The following is a 6000-nucleotide window of genomic DNA, read 5'->3' as shown; positions in this document are numbered from 1 at the left end:
ACCCTTCTTGATAATATGCATGTATGTAGGATCTGATGTAAGTCTTGCTGAGTACCTTTGTACTCATGTTGCTATAATTTACATTTTTACAGAAGACGCTGCAACCCCTTCTGATGGGTTCTTCGTAGACGTTGACATCAATGAGTAGGCTAAGGCCCAGGTGGTGATCCTGAGCTTGTGAAGGACCACGTAGTATAGCTAGGCTCTCCAAGCCTCTTTTATTTTACTAGTTGTCTGTACTCAGACAAGTTACTTCCGCTGCTGGTTTGTATGACTGTATGACTTGAATGCTGGGTCGTGTGACCCGTACCTATGTGTATGTTATGTATGGCTCTCTGAGCCTTAAATAAAGTACTTGTGTCGTAGAGTCAAGTTGTGATGCCTTGTTGTATTTGCACATATCGAGCATATTGTGTGTATGATTGAAATGCTTGGTATGTGTGGGATCTGACTATCTGGTTGTTTATCTTTAGTAGCCTCTCTTACCGGGAAATGTCTCCTAGTGTTTCCACCAAGCCATGGTAGCTTGCTACTGCTCCGGAACACTTAGGCTGGCCGGCATGTGTCCTTCTTCGTTCCTGTGTCTGTCCCTTCGGGGAAATGTCACGCATTGAGTACCGGAGTCCTGTTAGCCCGCTACAGCCCGGTTTACCGGAGTCCTGCTAGCCCAGTGCTACAGCCCGGACCCACTTGCTGATGACCGACACGTTCGTTGTTGGGTCATGGATGCCTGTCCCTGTAAGTCTGTGCCACTTTGGGTTTACGACTAGCCATGTCAGCCCGGGCTCCTTATCATATGGGTGCTAGCGACACTATCATATACGTGTGCCAATAGGCGCAAACGGTCCCGGGCAAAGGTAAGACGACACCCGTGGGATACCGTGCGTGAGGCCGCAAAGTGATATGAGGTGTTACATGCTAGACTGCCTGTAGGTTCTCCAAGCCAAACTGGTCGATGTTGAGTCTAGAAATTCTTTAGTTATATGTAGGGGAATTGTTTGTGGGTTGGAACGTAAGGCTCTTTTTACTCCTTTATCTTATGACATTCTGATCTGAGTCAGTCCATTCTTCCACCGGGGGTTAAGGAATTAGGATCTTTTCTCTCTATCAGGTTCACGTGTTACTAATCAGTAGTACCTTATAGGTTTGATGGATACAAGCCTAGTTCAGTTCTACTACCACTTTATGTTGCTAGGATGGACTCAGAACTTTGATATGATGTTGTTGAGTGTGTATGAAATCCTTTGTCAAATGTCTCAAAATCCTTTTTGAGCATTTACAGCTGTCATGCTATCGAAATTTTGCTAGAAATTCTAATGCCTTTGCATTATGGTTGTGCTTTCAGATGGCCACTCACGACCTCAATCAAGTGGTTCGCCTGACTCGATGCCTAGATGTACCCGGCCATACTGCCATGTTGGTCAGGGTAATGACTGAGGCTGGATACCGTTGGTATCCTGAGTACACGGTCGAAGAGCAATTTCGAGACTTTAATCAAAGCCAGTATCTCTGCACTGTCAGGATATTTCCATCTTATCCTGGATCCACCGGGCCCCTTCACTGCTCCTATGGACTCGGGGTTACTATTGAGATGGCTGTGCAGGATGCCGCCTATTCTATGATGACCATCATGCGAGTCAGGACTGGCCTATTTCGGGACTCTGATTTCCGGTATATGCCAGCATCACTTCCGGGAGCACAAGGGTATCTCCAGGCTATCTATGCTGACCCCACTCAGGAGGATTCACGGACTCGCACCACTGCTGAGATGCTTGAGGATAAGGACCGTGAAAATCGGGCCTTGAGGCTAGAGCTTTTCAATACCCGTGGTGACCATTGGGCCACATTGACTCGGTTTGCACCGGTGGTGCAAGCTGGATATTCGGATATGCGCGATCTCTATCCTGTGAGATCTGCTCTGCCAGACGTGATGGGTTGGCGTGATGTAGGAGGCATCACCCCACCTCGCGGTCCCTGCAGGCCACCGTCTGTTGGTCCAAGACCTCATCCTAGCCCCTATGGTCTGCAAGCTCCGCGAGATCGTCTATTCCCGGATGATCATGTTGAGCTTCCAGGCTACGGAGGTGACTTCTACGAGGACTACTACGGATCGGTCTGAGTTAGTGGTAGTATCACTAGTTCGTACTAGCTGTGTCGTCTATCGTCCTGCGTGACTCGTGGGATATGACCTAGTTTGTACCGCTTTCCGGAGGTGTAGAAAAATAATGTATAGGAGCTTGGGATGCCTCCGATGTGATGTAATCTTCCTTTTCACCGTAATAGTACCTTGTTTGGTCCTGTACTAAACCTTGTATGGTGTGTATGACGATGGAATAAAGAAGCAGTTTCTGTATCTACCATGTCATACGGATGATCATCTTGCATTCCGAGTTATTCCTTACATTCTGTATCCTATGTCGGAATCCTATCATTCTGACTAAATCATTGTCTTGTTTACCTAGGATGGTCAACACGCGCAATAACCCTGCTCCTCAAGAGCAGGCCGAAGGCAGTGAAGTCAGGAATGCAAATCTGCCTCATCCTCCTTCCCTAGCCGAGGTTATGCTGGAAGCCGAGAGAAACAAGCGGTAGACCAACCGTTTGTTGGAGCGTATTGAACAGAACACAGCACACCATCAGCGAAATAACTTGGTGTCACTCAATGATTTCATCAAGTTACATCCACCCACGTTCCACCACTCCGTCGAGCCTCTCGACGCCGATGACTGGCTTCGCAGTATTTCTCACAAACTGCGTTCCGCGCTAGTAGCTGAGGCTGACAAGGTCACCTTTGCTACATATCATCTTGAAGGCCCCGCCAGTCTATGGTGGGAGAATTATGGAGCTATGCGCCCAGCGGGCCATGTCACTACTTGGGCTGAATTCAGCGAGGCTTTCCGTGAACATCACATTCCGGAGGGTCTCATGGACCGTAAACGTGAGGAATTTTGCAGTTTCACTCAAGGCCGACTCTCTATGGATGCCTACAGCAGGGAGTTCGGTAACCTCACACGATATGCCACTGAGGAAGTTTCTACTGATGCCAAGAAGCAAGCAAGGTTCCGTAAGGGACTTAGTCCTGAGCTTCGCCGCGACCTCCGTCTGCATGAGTGCACATATTTTCAGAAGCTTGTTAATAAGGCCATCAGTGCTGAGACTGGTCAGACTGATTATGACGCAACACGCAAGCATGGCCGTGACGTGGGTTCCTCATCTGGTGCTGGTCCTCAGAAGCGCCGCGTGTGGGTGCCTAACACTGCCCTGCCACCCAGGTTCACACCGAGGCCATCCTTCCAGGCGCCTCGCCCCGTTCAACAGTTTGCACCAGCCAAGCCCTATGGTGGTCCAACCAACAATGCTCCTCCACGCGCCAGTTCCGTGACTTGCTTTAAGTGTGGGGAATCTGGCCACTATATGCGCAAGTGTCCCCAGACCAACCCCAACCAACCTGCTAAAGCTGTTGGCCGTGGCAAGCCGACAGGTAAAGTGTTCCACGCCAAGCCGGCCACCGCTACACGTGGCCATGTCAACTGTATCTCTGCCGAAGAAGCTCAAGAGGATCCCAACGTCGTTCTCGGTGCGCTCCTTGTTAACTGCCACCCGGCATCTGTTCTTTTCGATACAGGAGCATTTCATTCATTTATATCCGAGAGCTATGCTCGTCTGCATAACACCACATTCTGTGAGATGCCCACCTCTATGGTAATTCAAACTCCGGGATCCAAATGGCAAACTTCTAGAGTAAGCCATGGAAATGAAATTCAAGTCGACAGACTTGTATTCCTTGCATCTTTGATAGCTCTTAAATCTTCAGATATTAATATCATCTTGGGTATGGACTGGATGTCAGCTCATCATGCCCAAATTGATTGCTTCTCTAGGACTGTTCAACTCACCCATCCTTTAGGGAAGATAGTCAATGTCTTGACCCGAATAGCCAAGCGACAGTTATATTCTCTTAATGCCAGCCCTTTGCCAGACCTTGAGGACGTTCCGGTAGTCCGTGACTTTCCCGGATGTCTTCCCAGAGGAATTGCCAGGTGTTCCACCTGACAGGGATGTTGAGTTCGTAATAGACCTCATTCCCAGGAACCGTTCCGATTGCTAGAAGACCCTATAAGATGGCACCACTAGAACTAGCCGAGCTTAAGAAACAACTCGATGAGTCCTTGAAAAAGGGTTTCATCCGACCTAGTTCATCTCCGTGGGCTTGCCCCGTCCTCTTCGTCAAGAAGAAGGATGGTACGGACCGGATGGTTGTAGATTATCGACCTGTCAATTTGGTCACAATCAAGAACAAATATCCGCTTCCCAGGATCAACGACCTGTATGATCAGCTCGCTGGATCCTCAGTCTTCTCCAAAATGGATTTGAGGTTGGGCTACCATCAAATCAAAATCAGGAACGGGGACATTCCTAAAACGGCCTTTGTTACTCGTTATGGCCAATACGAGTACACCGTCATGTCCTTCGGTTTAACCAACGCTCCAGCCACCTTTTCTCGGTTAATGAACTCAATCTTCATGGAGTATTTGGATAAATTCGTCGTGGTTTACCTCGATGATATACTCATCTACTCCAAGAACGAGGAAGAACATGCCGAACATCTAAGGCTAGTGTTGAAGAAACTTCGAGAGCATCGCCTTTATGCTAAATTCTCTAAATGTGAATTTTGGTTGTCAGAAGTGACCTATCTGGGTCATGTAATATCTGGTAAAGGTATTGCTGTTAACCCTGAGCGAGTTCAAGCCGTCCTCAATTGGACTCCACCTGAATCGGTCAAGCAAGTTCGGAGTTTCCTTGGCCTAGCGAGCTATTGTCGTCGCTTTGTCGAGAACTTCTCCAAAGTTGCTAAACCTCTAACCGAACTCCTCAAGAAGGATAAAAAGTTCGAATGGACTCCACAATGTGAGCACAGCTTTCAGGAACTGAAAAGACGCCTGACTTCTGCTCCCGTACTGGTACCGCCAGACTTCTCTAAGGACTTTGTTATCTACTGCGACGCCTCGCGACAAGGACTAGGTTGCATTCTCATGCAAGATCGACACGTAATTGCTTACGCTTCACGGCAATTGCACCCACATGAGGAGAATTATCCTACTCATGATCTAGAGCTTGCAGTTGTAGTCTATGCACTTAAAACCTGGCGACATTACCTCCTCGGTAATCGTTGCGAAATATTCACTGATCACCAAAGTCTGAAGTACATCTTCACCCAACCGGATTTGAATCTCAGGCAAAGACGTTGGGTCGAGTTGATCACAGATTTCGACTTAGGAATAACTTACACCCCAGGGAAAGCCAACGTCATGGCTGATGCGCTAAGTCGTAAATCTTATTGTAACAACCTGATGTTACAACAAAGTCAACCGCTTCTCCATGAGGAATTTCGGAAGCTTAACCTTCACATTGTTCCTCAAGGATTTCTTTCCACCTTGGTGGCGAAACCTACTCTTACGGATCAAATTATCGCTGCCCAAAAGCGAGATAAGGGAATATCTAAAATCAAGGAGAACATTGCTAGCGGAGGTGCTAGTTGTTTCTCCACAAATGATCATGGTGTTGTGTACTTTGAGAACCGTTTAGTGGTTCCCAAGAACCAGCATCTACGGCAGTTGATCCTTAAGGAGGCTCATGAATCTCCTCTCACCATTCATCCCGGTAGTACCAAGATGTATCAGGACCTACGCCAGAGGTTCTGGTGGACTAGGATGAAGAGAGAAATTGCTCAGTATATTGCTAATTGCGACGTCTGCCGTCGTGTAAAAGCAGAGCATCAACGGCCTGCTGGCACCCTTCAACCCCTAGCTATTCCTGAATGGAAATGGGATAAAATTGGTATGGATTTCATTACCGGTTTTCCCAGGACCAAGAGAGGGAATAATGCTATCTTCGTCGTTGTCGATCGTCTTTCCAAGGTAGCCCATTTCTTACCTGTTCGTGAGAGTATAACTGCTAGTCAGTTAGCAGACCTGTACATCTCCCGAATAGTGTCTCTCC

Source organism: Triticum aestivum, chromosome 3A (genome assembly GCF_018294505.1).
Source record: "Triticum aestivum cultivar Chinese Spring chromosome 3A, IWGSC CS RefSeq v2.1, whole genome shotgun sequence".
NCBI lineage: Eukaryota > Viridiplantae > Streptophyta > Magnoliopsida > Poales > Poaceae > Triticum > Triticum aestivum.
This window is presented reverse-complemented; position numbering follows the sequence as displayed.